The sequence below is a fragment of the Manis javanica genome, chromosome 1 (genome assembly GCF_040802235.1).
Source record: "Manis javanica isolate MJ-LG chromosome 1, MJ_LKY, whole genome shotgun sequence".
Lineage (NCBI taxonomy): Eukaryota > Metazoa > Chordata > Mammalia > Pholidota > Manidae > Manis > Manis javanica.
Window position 1 is genome coordinate 187,051,136 of NC_133156.1, and position 15,753 is coordinate 187,066,888.

Sequence of the window (15,753 nt, forward strand, 5' to 3'; positions counted from 1 at the left end):
CCAGGGGCCCTGTGACTGCACCTGTTCTAGGCTTGTGCTCATTCCTATGAGGTGGGGAGGAATGTTTCATCAGCGCCTGTCATTGTACCCTTTTGCCCGATGAAAACACCCTGCTAGGACTCGCTTTCTCCTAATTGTCCATGTACTGTACCCTTTTCTATGTTGAATGGATTCTAGTGGCTGCTGCTGCATCTAAGAAAAGGAATCCCAAACACATGGAGCTCTGTGACAATGGCAGACTAGATAATCAAAAACTAGTAACAATAACTTACTGCAAGTTGCAACCCAGGCTAAGTCCTTTTTTGCACCATGTATCTAGTTCTCATGGAGACCCTATTACCATTTTCATTTTGTAGGGAAGCAACCTGAGGTTTTGAAACTCAAGTTACTTGTCCAAGGGAAGATGCTAGGTAAAAAGCAGAGCCAGTGTTCAAATCCAGATTGCTGGATTTAGAAACCATGTGCTTTGCCTCACCTTACTCTGTCTAATACTGCACCTCAGTATACTTTACCTTTGAACCATGATCTTTTTTTCCTGAAACACAGCATAGGTTTTCTTTGACTTTTTTTCTTAGGGACAAAGCAGACTACTCTGCCTTTATTGGTTACTTTCTCTTGAAAGAAAACTTAAGGTGTTCTTCATATAGGAAGTCTGTTCAACATGAATCATTTTTGTTCCCTCTGATGTTGCAGGGGAATATCCTGAGATAGGAGAGACTCCTATTACCCATCAGTTACTTGAATGATTTAGGAGATCAACCTCCATAGGAGGCTTCCAGTGCTCCTTCTAGAAGAACATAAGTCACAAGAGTAATGTATTACTGGCACCCTGAGGTTCTTCCTTGGCTCAGTTGGTGGAGAGGATCTAGGAGGCCCTTCTGTTTGTCTATTTGTGTCAACTTTGGGATACCTCTGTACACATCTCTTCCCAATTCTGCAGGCAATGGCATCATGTTGGTAGCCTGACATTGGCCATGATAGGAGTCTTTATACCACAGAAGTTTGTAGGTACTACATAGCAGCAATTTTTCCTTTTTAGAGAGTCAGTTGTGAAACATTCACCAGGACACCACTAGGCACACGCCCCAAGGCCTCATGGGCCTTCATAACTGTTCTGGATCCTTGGTAATGCTTGTTCCACTAGCTCTTCAGTCCAGAACTCTTCAAGGAAGAAATAATTCTCACCATCATCACAAAACTCTTTATAACTTTATATAAAGCATTATTCATATGTTGGGTTTTAGCAGTGTTGAGATTAGGCATTATTTATTAGGGCAAACAAAAGGTGTTGCAATATTAATAACAATATTTACATCTAACCCTGAAAGTGGGTGTATGGAAACCTTTTCCTAAATACATCCATGTCCTACACAAGAAAGAGAAGATCCTAAGGACTTTAATGAAGAAAGAAAACACACATCATTTGGCAGAGATTATTGCTGTCAACAGAATGCTCTTCACTGATGACTATTTCTACTTATTTTTGTAAATGCACAAATCTTGTGTACACCTCGATGAATTCTGACATGTGTATTTACTCTATTTCTACTTGGGATCCAGTCTACACTGTGTAGGGTCACACTGGCTGTAAACTGGGCTTTAGAGTCTCTGGGTTCCACACATGATTTTACCAAAAATTACCTACAGGGTCCAGACACATCATTTAATCCATCTGCATTTGAGTTGCATGCATTTCCTTTAGTCCTCTGTACTTTCAGGCAACAAACACTAATTTAAGCAGATAAGAAATTTACTGGGTAAGTTTTGGATGGCTCAGGAAACAGATGGGAAGTTGGGTGAGCCAGGATCTGAGAACTGGAACCAGGATATTAGCATAAACCAATCACTTTCTTGGTAGCAGACAACCCCTGAGAAGGAATCGGCCACAACCATTTCCCCTCCTGTTACTGCACAGTCTGCCTAAGATTCTATATTGCTGGAAACCTGGGAGTAATAGGGGTAGCACCTTCACACAAATAGGGGAAAGGCATTTCCCCAAAAGGGACTGTGTAATCCAGATGCAATACCAAATACTGGTCAGCCCTTCCCTCGCCAGTGATCAGTACAACAAGGAGAAGACTAGGAACCATTGTCTAGTTCACACACAAATAATTTACTAAGTGTTTTGAACTTCTTTGACAAAGTCCTGAAAACCTGTTATCCATGAGACCTATAATGTTGAGCAGGTTTTGGCTTTTACCTTGAAACTTAAAAATCTAAGAGTCAAATATGTGCTTTGTTTATAGAAGTCTGTGAGTTTATATTAGATCCATTCCTGATTCCACTTATGTTTAACACTAGTGTTTTCTTTCCTGCTTTATGTCTACTTCTAATTTACGTTATGTAGCTATATCTTATATATGCTCCCAAGCTGCCAAGAATCCTTTTTGCAACAAAGCAGTATATAAATACAGACATGCTATCATTTCTTAGAATTCTTTTATAATTTTAATCTATTGTTCTCATTCAGAAAAATTGGATATTCAAGTGAATAGAATATGTTCTCTTAAATTCAAATATAATATCAGAGTTACCTTGACTGATTCGCAAAACACAGAGTTGCTTTTTAAATCTCTGTGCTTAAAGTCACATACAGAGGAAAGCAATAATGTAGAAGTAAGAGGAATGGTAATTATTTCCCTGGAGAACAATAATTTTGCAATAAATTTCAAAAACAGCACGATTTAGCAAATTAAGCTTAGAGCCAAGGATATTAAATAGAGCTAACTTTGTAGAAATAAATTCTGATACCAGGTTTCAAACATTACTTTAAACGTGTTCATTTTGAAAAAAGCTAGTGAAGGGGCCCTTAAGGCTTTGGTTTGGGATGTTGGGTTTTGTTTTTAAAGGCTGGAGGAGTGAAACCTCTTTTATACCAGGCAGGATATAATGAATATATGTCTCTATGTATTACTTTATTTTGATATTACTAGACTGCTGAATAAGCAATACTGATAGCAACATCTCCTTTAAAGGTAACGTGTACTTTGCAACCACGCTTCTGTGCTTTGGCAACTTCTAATGGAAACAGTATTTCTTTGATCCTATATTTAGTACTGATATTGTTTATGACTAAATGTTAAAAATAATTCTTCAATGCCACATGCCCTAAGGTTAATAAGAAAGGCACACTTTCACCTTTTAGAAGAGTTTACAAGAAATCTTGGGCTATCTTTTGTAGTCATAGACACATCTAAGAGGGCTTGAATTGAGTGATAATTCATTATGAGAGCCTTCCCTTTTAACTCCCTCCTCCATGTCTGTGCTCCAGCTTATTAAATTGCTACTTTCTTTTCTTGGCTCAGGCTTTCCTGAAGAGAGGGGAAACATCTATCTTTAAAAAAAAGGAAAGCAAGCACAGAAGATAAAAAAGAAATAAACAACAGAGAACACATGCATACACTCTATCTACCATCTATCTATCCATCCATCCATCTATCCACTATCCACCATTTAATCTGACTACTGGAGGTCATGTTGTAGGCATAAACAGCACTGACCTGCAGGTAGAAAACCTGAGTTTACCACTCTATTATTTGTGTCCTAGGAAGAATTTACTTCACCTTTAGACACTGAATTTTTCCTCTATGTGTGAAGATGATTATAATACTTACCAGGATTTTTTATGCGGATTAAATGACCTCAATTCAAGATGTGTGAAATGTCAACACTTCTTGAACTGTGTCTACCCACCTTTCCAAGAGACACGGGGTTTTTGTCTGCTTGTGTCTGGGGGAGCAGTTCACGCGCAGGAAGACCGAAGCTGGCCCTCTCTGCAGTGAGCAGCATTCCTCCCAAAGTGCTGCTACTCGTCTATTGTCAGACCACACTGCGCTCTCTCATTAATATTAACCATTTCCTCTAAAGCGTCTTACTCTTTGACTCACTCTGTTTTAAGAAGCCATTATTTTTATAGTGGTTGCTAAGTCACCATCAAAGAATTCTCAGATCTTTGAAGCACGAACATACAGGAAATCCAGGTTATCGGTTCCTTGGGCTTTGCAGGTATTTTGAAGTAACTTTTGAAAGACATGGAGAAATTGCAGTCGGGTCCATCTGTGTACATTAAAATATATTCTACTCTAGAAATGGATATCCCTGAAGAATCAGCTACTCTGCCAGTGTTGCTCTGTTACAGGACAGGTCATTACCAGCCAAGCCTGTCTAAATGACCAGGTGTGTCTCTGCGTGTGTGTTGCTCAAGATAACACATTCTATTTATAGCTAGGATATTTTTGTAGAAGGAAAATGGCCACCTAGTCTAATCAAACTGAGAATTTCAGTTTCTTCTCAACCTATTTATTGGTTGATAGGCTAGCTGGCTGTTAGGTGGGAAGGGGAAGGCTCTCACTGTTTAGTTTTTGTCTTGTTTTGCTTTGTACTGAAGTAAAACAAAGGTGACTGGGGGGTTTAGTAATCAGAGATGAATGATTCACAAAAGTGTCTGGTCAATGATTTCTTTGATTGCTGCTAATGAATCAAATCTCTTTAGTCTGATCTTGGCCTCCAAACTCAAACTCACTCTAAACTTGCTTCTATGATACCATGTGCAGGAAATCTGTGATCTTGCCAAACCACCTGAAAAGAATTATTTTCCTTGCACACAAAATAGAATTGTCAGTTCTTTAAAGTTCAGTCAATAGAGGTTTTGAAGAATTAAAACCATTTCTACACCTCAGTAGCACTCCCAAAGGTTAAATACGTTTCTGTTCTTGCATCTACAGGATAATTATGGAAAAGCAAATGAGTTTCTTCTCTGAAAAGACATGGAAACCAGGCAGTTATTTGTGCCTGCAAAGCCTTTTGGGTCTAAAGAACCAGCTACATAATAAATTGTTTTCTTAAAAACAGGAAGTTTGGCAAGGATGCAAAAGTACAGCTAAAGTTTGGCGGGGTAACCCAAAACATTGTGTTCTTCTTTGAAAGTATTTCCAGCAAGAAAAAAGCAGAGTGCCTTGAATACATAGTTTAAGAAGCAGTGCAAGCATCTGGCGACATGCACTGCTTGCCAGACTTGGGGTTGTGCTTTGCTTGCTGATGGGAAGATGTGCCAGTTTTCGATGACTTATATCGTACACAGCTGGAAACCCACAAATAAGTAAGACCTTGCATGTTGTGAAGTCCAGAAAGAGTCGAGAAAAAATTTTGCCTTTTTCTCTCCCTTCATCCAAACTGTAAAAATATTAAATAAAAGAGAATACTTGGAGTTTAAATAGAGAAAAGCTAACTTCAGATGTCTCAGGGAAACCTGCTTCAGGGCAGGAGCATTCTGGCAGTTGAGACATTCTGGCAGTTGTTGGTGTTTTTCCTCTCCTCCCCTCCCTCAAGTTTTTCATACTCATACTTGCCAGCTTTATTAATATGATTTTGATTATGTAGCATCTGTTTTGGACAGAGCCAATAGGATTGGAACCTCTACTTTGGTCCATCAGTCTGAGAGGACTTAAAAAAAAATTAGGAAATTAACCCAGAAGACCTCCAGAAAAGAGAGTATTGCACTTCAAGTCAGTTTGAGCTGCAGGGAACCCTGGGACATCTTGACTGGAGGAGGCTGTGCCGGCAAAGGGGTGCTCCTCGGGCATGCAGGGCCTCTTCTAGAGGCCATGACAGTGGGACTCCTCTTGTTCTCCATCTACACTGGGTAAGTTGGCTTGCAGTTTTGAATGTAGGATTCAAGGAGAGGAGTTCCCAGTTTTAGTTCTTGCCACTTGGGACTGGAGGCAACCTAGTGGGCATAGGGTGCGGAGCCTCCTGTAAGGGTTAGCAAATGGAGTCAGCACCTCAGGCCAGAAACCTTGTGGACACCTGTGCTGGCAAACCAGGAGCAAACAGACAAACATGACCCGTTTCTTTTTTTGCTTGTGAGACAGGTTTTCTCAGGTCACTATTATTTATCTGCCTATTCTTTGTTGAGTGGTTTTACCTTTGAGGCACCTCTCGATTTTAAGTGCAAACTACTTTCTCTTGGCAGGGATAGTGAGGTAGCCAGCAGCCTAATACAGGCACAGAGTGAGACTACGGACCTCTGGCCCTGGCTCTGCAGCTGGTGACCAAGGTGATTCTGTCTTTCTAAACCATGGTTTCTTCATCTGTTGATAAATCATTATAATGGTGCCTACTTCAAAGACATGTGGAGAAGAGTGAACATGTGAATGGAAGTAAGGCATGGATTGCAGTACTGGGTTGCACTGATCCATCTGTGATCAATAAATGTTGGCTACTTGGGGACAGAGAGAACCCACAGTGTGATTTCCTCCACCCATGACCCACGTAAGGTTGTTTTCAGTGTTTTTAGCATGACTTGTTCTTTTTAGGGACAAATACAACCAGCTCTGAGATTGTCGTATTAAAAATATATGTGCAAGTACATTTGTTCTTTGTTTGCTGATTGTAAAATAATTGGATGTTTATTTTAGAGATTTTGAAGAGAGATAAAAAATAAGAATATCCTTTAAGTTACCACCTAGAAATAACCATTATTTGCATGTTGACATTATTCTTTTCAGTCTTTTTTCTATGTTTTATTTTGAATTACTAAATTGGCACACTATTATATATCCTAGGCTTTTTACCGTACATTATCTTGTAAACATTTTTTCACTTGATTAAATATTTTTTAAATGCTTAAAAGTGTTATTTTAAAGGGCTTCATAATGTTCCATTATATGGATACTCTTCTTGAAATTAAGCTTTGTCCTTTTTTGTGGTGATGTCATGATGAATATCTTGTCTGCATATGTATTAACTTAGGATAGAATTATTGGGTTTTAGAAGAAGTTCTTAAAAGAACTCTTGATAAGCGATGGCTATGCTTTGAAATTATGAGGAATTGAGTCTCCCTTTCTAGGAAGGAGGGAGAGCTCTACCATAATGTGAGCAGAGAATGCCAGCCTGCAGAGCAGGGGCTGAAGTGGCTTCTTACAGAACTGGCAGGCCAGAGCCCCTGACTCCCCTGTACACATATAAATGCATGTGCATGTGTATCACACACACATACAAGCTCTACACTCTATCTATACAGTATATAGATATCTCTGCTTCTCTCCCACTGCCACCCCACTTGCCCTGGATTGGTTTTGATCTCCAGCTGGGAGGGAGGGAGGCTGGAGGCTGGAGAAGTTGCCCTTAGACAGAGGCGGTCATTGTGTGGGCACTGGGAGGCCCGAGCAGCAGAGTGAGGAGAGGGCTCTTCTCTTTACCTCTGCAGGGATCCTCACTCCATGCTTGCCCATGAGGACGGGCAGCTCAGGCCATCTGGGTGGGCAGGCAGCAGCCTGACTGGACAGGACTGTGTCCACAGTTGGCACAGGTGATAGTGAAAACTGAAGCTTCCTTGGGGACTTTGCCAACCAAATTCCCCAAAAGGAGGGAGGCCAGGCAGCAGGAAGTGTACTGAGCTGGTGCTCCAGGCAGATGGGTCTGCGAGTGCCTGTGAGATGCCTGGGAAGTTGGGGGGTCCAGAAACAAAATCAGTTGGGTGGCTGCAGGGACTAGACTTGCTGTTTGAGATTCTGGGCCTTTCTTTGCCAGGGGAAGGTGGGTTAACCACTAAGGGGACTTTGTGCCCCTCACCTGGCCAAGGTTGGGGGTGTTTGCTTTCCTACAGGTGGTACCTGAGTCAACGAGGTGAAAAATAAGGAGCTGAAACAGAGAAAAGAAGGGAAACTATTGCCTTTAAATCACTGGGAAGGTGCCCAGCTCTCTGGTGTGTGGGGATGACTAAGGCTGGGCATTCACTCGCTCTGGGCTCATTCTGGGTACTCCCTGTCTCCCGCCCCTCTGGAGCCGGGCATGCGCCCCACACCTCATAAGACCTAGTTTTGGAAACACCAGTGCAATGCTTATGAAGTCACGCCCCATGAGGTTTGGTCTTGGAGAAGTGTTACGGCTGAAAGAACACAGTCCATGCAATCAGAAGTAATTTCAAAATAAATCAAATCCTCTGCTTGCACTTCTCAGATGCCCCTGTGTGAATGGGAAATGGGCCCCAACACTTCTCACATTCTCCCTTTCCTTCCCCTATCCATTGCTCCCACAGGCCCAAGTGCTTTCCAAAGCCCGGATCCAAAGCCCCTGCAGCCTTTCAGTCACACACTTCTGTGGTCCGTTCCTTCTGCTCATTTTTATTCAAATCTGTCTAGAAGCCCAAGGCAGGAGTGACCTCAGGGGGCTGAAGAAGGCAAACACTCTCAAGTCAGACTGTTCAGAACCACCTTGAGAACGGGAAGCAGAGAGAAAGGCAAGGGGAGTCTTTGGGGAAGCTGTTGGGGTTCCAAGCAGGTCGCTGCTGGAGTCATGCAGTCCCTGGTGTTGAAGGGGACCAGGAGGGAGAGAGGGTGTGCGGGCCTTTGTGTGACTTGGAAGCAGAGAGCTGTCTTCGGTGGCCTCTTGATGCTCTTCCCTACCGGGGACTCCTCATCCCCTCACTTGTCACATTCAGAAAGTATATTTGGCAGTGTCTCGCCTTGGGCCCTCAGACTAGCACTGCCTTCAACACAGCTGGCTCTAAAGCCTGAGTTCGGTTAGGCTCACTGCCTGCAGTTCCCTGGTGAAGATGTTCAAAACAGAGGCCAAGTTAACTTGGCTCAATGTTTCCTTGGAGTTTTCCTGAACATGGGGAAGAGAATTCCCTTTTTACTTTGACTTACTTATTGCCCAAATTTTCTTTTTCTCTTACTGAAGCACTTCGGGGCAAGGCTGAGGGGCTCCAGAAAAAGCTCTATTGCCATGTAATTTGATGGACAGAAAGTTCCACTTTCTTCCTCAGCGAATACTGAGGATGCCCTGTAGCATGACGTGGGGCCAGGCTCTGAAGATAGCTTGGGGCCCTCTTTGGAGTAACACAGGATGGAAGGAGCTGTGTGCAGTCATCAGACATACTTGCTATAATGTGGAATGAGCTACTAAAGGTGTCTTGAAAACCTACTGAATTGCTGGGCAGGAGAGTACATGTGAAACATTTCCTCAGTGTATTAATTATTTTGATATGAACAAGGGTGGGGGGTGGGCTAGGCCACTGGTGCCTTTTTCATCCACTGTATGTGTATCTGTACCAGTTTCATGTTGGCCCAGGATTTGTTTCGTCCCTGCCCCACGGACATCAGCGTCAGCATCAGGGTAGGAAGGCCAGAGTTTGGAAAGCTCCTTAAGGAGGTCCAGAGCAGTGCCCACAGGGACTTAGGAGGGCAGGGAAATTTTATTCTACAATGACCTGTTCTCCATTAGGCAAATCTCTCAGTGACATGGGGAAAAGACAGGTTTTGGAACCAGAATGACCAGTGCTTATATGATATGTTAATTATGTGAGTTTGGCTAAGTCTTTGCATCTGTACAAAATACGTATTAATAATTTCTCCTACTACATCCAGCCATTTCAGGATTAAATGAGATAACATTTGTAGTTTTTCTGGCATTGTGGCTAGCTCATAGTAAATGCACAGTACACACCATGTCTCTCTCCTTCCTCAGATACACATATACACACAACCTGGAATAATACTTCAAGAGAGTTTTTCCAAAGGTTCTCTTACTTTTTTCTGAAGCACCAGTTCCTAGCAGGTAAAAATGGTGACTATACAGAGTTGAGTCCTTCCTAAAATATGGCTGAATGCGTAATCAGCATATGTAAAAAAATCCGTGTTGGGTGTCTTCACTGTGGGGAGCTAACGAAGCAGAAAGCTCACTCAGCCCCCCTCGAGTATGCAGTGAAGCTGGGAGACAAGATGCAAATACTGGCAACATTCAGAGAGGAAGAATCAAGACATTGGAGTCCTGTCCCTGGCTAGTTCAGTTATTAGAGCTCCCAAACACGCCACCAGGCACCCTTAGGCAGCTAGTTCCCACTCTCCTCTAGCGTGGGGCCTTGTGTAGCCTCTCTTTCCCCAGGTGACTCGGCTGCCTAAGGTGCTGGGAGCACCACCATTGCAGCTCTTTCCCCAGACACCCTGCACCAGCATAGCCGCAGGCCCTGCTCTGCCTCCCCATCTGCCCTTGGTTTTGCAACAGCCAATCCCGGCAGAGGCTGAGGCTGTGGGGCCCACCCTGCCTGGGCTCCAGCTGCTCCCCTGAGAGCTGTCATTTCTACCCTGCTCCGAGTTGAAGATTCTACATGTAGCACCTGCTTCAGCCATCTTTAGGAAGTAATGTTAATGATTAACAGTTTAGACTTTGGAGTCAGAACACAAGAGCTTAAAATCATACTTCCACCACTTCCTAACTATGACTTCATGTAAATTAATAATTAAGCCTCAATTTCCATGTCTGGAAACTTGGGGCTAATAAATGAGTACCTACCTCATTTTGAGGACTAAATAGGATGGCATACATTCAGTGAAGCGCATGATAGGCTCCCAGGAAGTATTTGCTATTATTATGTAATGATTGCCCTTCTGGGGTATTAGGTATGGGCCCAATTTACATTTTCTTTGTTGCATTTCCTGAGGCCCGGCCTCTCTCACCTGGTCTTCATCCCCAATCCTCTTTGTGTGTCCCAGAATGGGATGTACAATCTTCAACTGAGCCCTGCATTTGGAAAAATTACTTTCCTTCTAAAATCACTTCCTTGCTTATCAAGATTTTGCCTCAGTTTTCATATCTTTGTGCTAGTTTGAGACTGCGAATTGTAGCATCTAGGAAAGTACTCAAAGTACTCAGCACCATTTCTTCCAAGTAGCCTGGGGCCTTTCCTACAGCTAAGGAGCCAGTGAAGTCTGTGAGGGTCAGGAATGCATGTGAAGATCAGCACTCTTGAGACTTTATTAAAACCAACAATGGACACCATTTGTTATAAAAATGATGCAAATGAGTGGGTCCAAGATGGTGGCATAGGAAGATCCTGAACTGCCCTCCTCCCACAGACACACCAAATCCACAGTTACACAGGGATAATTTCCCTCAGGAAACTAGAAGAACTGCTCTCCACAACATACAGGATTAAAGGACCAAACAGAGATGGGTGGGAGAGGCAGAGATACCATCTCACAAAAAGCCCCCACCTCTGGCACAGCAACGCACAATACAGAGGATCTCACCAGATAGGCACTTCTCGAATAGAAAGGGGTTGGTGCCGCACTTGGGCACCCTTGCTCCTGTGATCTGCACCGGAGAGATGAGATCCAGAATGTTAGGATTAGAAAACCAGTAAGACTGATGCTCTAGAGCCCCAGAGTGCTATAGGAAACAGATCCCCTTCTGGGGGTGCTTGGGTGTGGTCGCACTTGACCCAAGACCCAGGGAAAAAACAGTAGTTTGTAAAGTGCCTAGATTACATGTGAACTTCACAAGATGAACTTCATATGCTGATCTGGGGGCAATAGCAGGGTGGGGCAGAGTACAGTTAAAATGCTCCCCGGAAACAGAGGTGCTGGGGGATGCCATTGTTGCACTTTCCACACATAGCCTACCAGTAGACAGTTGAACTCCAAGGCAGCAGCCTCCTGTAGCCTTGCTGGAATGGGATGTGGGGAGTGGCCACAGTACTTGATGAGGCCAGAGAGCTCGGGCCGTTTCAGGGATCTGCTACTCTGTGGCTGGGGTGGTCTAGCAATAACAGTCATGGAGTTCTCCCGCTCCCTAGCCTAAGTCTGTAGATGCAGGAGATAGGGACACCTCCCCCACACCCTGGCTGTGGCTGGTGAGCTCGAACAGCCACGGCATCCCCCCACTTTCAGCCTAAAGCTGGCGTGCATGCACAGACAAGGCACTCTCCTCCTGCACTGCTGAAGCCTGTGGATGCACGCAGTCAAGACATTTTCCCATTGCTTTTCTGAAGCCAGTGAGTATGCCCCATACCTAACAATCTCCAACTGCCTTGCTAAAGTCAGCAGGTGCTCACAATTCTCACAGGGGAAACTCCTCAAAGTTCTGACCCTGGTGGCCAAGAGGGCTGGCATTCCAGAGCTCCATAGGACTGGGAAGACAGTTCTTAGCAGGTCACCGCCCACAGGGCACTGCACAGATAACACACTGAAACACAAGCCAAGTCTTCCTGTAAAAAAAAGCCTATTCTCTTAGCCTGCAGCTTCAGCCTGGGGGAAAGACTTCAGGTTTCTAACACATCCAGAGGCTAAGAGGGTGCACCCAGGGAACATAAGTAGGGAGACACAATCCTTGCATACCCCACTGGCCTTGCTACAGCATAATCAGACTCCCCATAAGGGAGCTAATACACTCATCCAGATACCTGATTTTGGCAACTGTCACCCAGGGAACACCCCCACACTTCCAGATGTCCTGGTCTGGACACCAGCAGGGAGGCTGAAGGATTGCAACTGCAGCCCCAAAAGACTGTATATATTTGTAAACTATAAAAGCTTCTGAGGGTCTGGCTTCCAATAAGCCTGAAACTAGGTGCTAAATGTGATTCTTCCCCTTGCATCACTGACAGGTCTTGCCAAACCTTCAGTAACAGGGGCATATCAAGAATAAATCAGGCAGTTTAGACAATCCCAGAAGTTTAAGAGATAACCAAGAGTTAGGACAAGGTTGAATGAGAAGCATCATCACTTAAATAAGATCACTCTTTCAAGACTGAGAGAGATACTCTTCTCACTTAATACATAGAAATAAACAGAGAGTCAAGCAAAATGAGGAAAAGAGAAATACATTCCAAATCAACAAGATAAAAGCTCAGAAAAAAGTCCTTAATGATTTGGAGATAATGACTTGATAAAGAATTCAAAGTAATCTCATTGAACTTGAGAGAAGAATGGATGAGAACTTCAACAAAGAGATAGAAAACGTAAGAAGTACCAAACAGAAGTCACAGAGCTGAAGAATACAACAAATGAACTGAAAAATATACCAAAGGGGTTCGACAGCAGATGGAATGAAGCAGAACGGATCAGCAAGCTGGAAGAGAAAGCACTGGAGCACACCCAGACAGAGAAGCAAAAAGGAAATATAATTTTAAAAAATGAAGATAACTTAAGGGACCTTTAAAACAACATTAATTGGAATGACATTTGCATTATAGAGGTCCCAGAAGGGGAAAAGAGAAAGAAAGGAGCAGAAAACTTATTTGAAGAAATAATGGCTGAAAACTTCCCTAAGTGGGGAAGGAAAGATATATTCAGGTCCAGGAAGCCCAGAGAATTCCAAACAAGATGAACCCAAAGAGATCCACACCAAGACATATTATAATTAAAATGTCACAAGTTAAAGATAAAAAGAGAATCTTAGAACTAGCAGGAGGAAAACAAATTGTAATGTACAAGGGAAACCCCATAAGGCTAACAGCAGATTTCTCACCAGAAACTTTGCATGCCAGAAGGGAGTGGCATGACACATTCCAAGCGCTGGAAGGAAAAAAACTCAACCAAGAATACCTGGCAAGGTTATCATTCAGATTTGAAGGAGAGATAAAAGAGTTTTCCAGACAAGCAAAAGCTAAAGGAGTTCATCACTACAAAACTGGCCTTACAAGAAATATTAAAGAGACTTCTTTAAGCTGAAAAGAAATGGTACTAATTAATACTAAGAAAACATAACAATGTAAAAAATCTCACTGTAAGAGGTAAATATATAGTAAGGATAGCAGAGTAGTCACTTATAAAGCTACTGAGGTTAGAAGATAAAAGTAGTAAAATTAATTAAAACTACAAGAATTAACTTAGAGATACATAAAATAAAAATATTTTTAAAAAGTGTCATCAAAAGTATAAAACATGGTGGAGGAGTAAAAATGTAAAGCTCTGGACTGTGTTCAAATTGAACTTGATATCAACTTACAATAAACTATTAAATACATATGAGATAGGTATTTATGGTATAACATATTATATGTATTATCACAGTAATAACCACAAATCAAAAACTTATAGTAAATACACACACAAAAAATGAAAAAGGAATCTAAACATAATACCAAATAAAGCCATCAAACTATAAGAGAAGAGAGAAAGAAGAAGCACAGAACAAAGTGAAGCTACAAAAACAGCCAGAAAACAATGAACAAATGGCAATAAGCACTTACCTGTCAATAATTATTTTAAAAGTAAGTGGACTAAATTCTTCAGTCAAAAGACATTTATCCTGAATGGATAAAAAAATAAGACACATTTATATATTGCTTACAAGAGATTTCAGAAGTAAGGGCATACTGAGACTGAAAGTAATGGGATGGAAAAAGATACTCCATGCAAATGGAAACAACAAAAAAAGCTGCTGTATCTATACTCATGGCAGACAAAATAGATTTTAAAACAAAGACTAATAAAAGACAAAGAGAGGCACTACATAATGACAAAGGGGCCAATCCAGCAAAAAGATGTAACATTTATAAATATATATGCATCAAAAAATAAAAATATAACTATACAGGGCACCAAAAATATAAAGGCAAACATTAACAGACCTAAAGGGAGAAATTGAGAACAATACAATAATAATAGGGGATTTTTCAACACCATACTTATATCAATGGATAGATGATCCAAACAGAAAACCAGTAAGGATACATCAGCCTTAATGACATATTAAACCAAACAGACTTAATAGATACCTACAGAACATTGTATCCAAAGGCAGCAGAATATAAATTTCTCTCAGGTACACATGGAACATTCTCCAGAATAGATCACGTGTTAAGTCACACAACAAGTCTCAATAAATTTAAGACTGAAATCATATTCAGTATCTTTTGCCAACCACAATGGTATAAAACTAGGAATCAAATCAACTATAGGAAGAAAACTGGACAAGTTGTAAATACATATAGATTAAACAACATGTTACTGAAAAACTACTGGGTCATAAAGAAAATCAAAGGAGAAGTCAAAAAAAAAAACCTGGAAACAAATGAAAACAGAAATATAACAACCCAAAATGCATGGAATTCAAAGCAGTTCTAGAGGGAGGTAGCAATACCAGCCTATCTTAAATAAGAGAAATATTAAATAAATAATTTAACTGTATCTTAAGGAATGAGAAAAAGAAGAGCAAATGAAGCCCGAAGTTATAGAAAGATAATAAAGATCAAAACATAATGAAATAGAGACTAAAATGACAATAGAAATGATCAATGAAACTGAGTCAGTTTTGAAAAAACAAGCAAAATTGGCAAGCCTTTGAGACTTATCAAGAAAAAAAGAAAGCAAAAATAAAATCAGAAATGAAATACATGTTACAACTGACAACCAGAAATACAAAGGACCCTAAAAGACTACGATGAACAGTTATATACCAGCAAATAGGACAACCTAGAAGAAGCAAATTCCTAGAAATATACAATCTTCAAGGACTAAATCATGAAGAAACAGAAAATCTGAATAGAAAAATACTAGTTCAGGAGGTTGGATCAGTAACCAAAAATCCTCTCAAAAAACGAAAGTTGAGGAAAGATGGATTCACTGTGAATTCTACCAAATATTCAAAGAAGAGTTAATGCCTATCCTTCTCAAACTCTCCCCCAAAAAACTGGAGGGAATGCTTCCCAACTCATTGTATGAGGCCAGCATTACTCTGATATCAAAACCCGACAAGGACACCACAAAAAGTAAATTACGGACCAATATCTCTGATGAACATAGACACAAAAATCCTGAACAGAATATTAGCACAGCAAATCCAACATTATATTGAAAGGATCATATACCATGATCAAGTGGAATTTATACTAGGGGATATACAATGGTTCAACATCCTCAAATCAGTCAATGTGACACACCACATTAGCAAACAATAAATATCATGTGATCATCTCAATAAATGCAGAGAAAATTTGACAAAATTCAACATCCATCTATGATAAACTTT

At 41.4% G+C, this 15,753-nt stretch overlaps 1 long non-coding RNA gene across 2 annotated transcripts in view; it reads left to right on the plus strand.

The window, feature by feature from the left end:
* The first annotated feature begins 4,973 nt into the window (after nt 1-4,973).
* LOC108386156 (uncharacterized) overlaps nt 4,974-15,753 on the plus strand; it is a 48,971-nt gene continuing 38,191 nt past the window's right edge. Inside the window, exon 1 of one of the 2 annotated variants that reach the window (XR_012120930.1) lies at nt 4,974-5,641. This is a non-coding gene — a long non-coding RNA (uncharacterized lncRNA). The remainder of the gene's footprint in view (nt 5,642-15,753) is intronic. The other variant, XR_005062345.2, reaches the window with a different exon arrangement.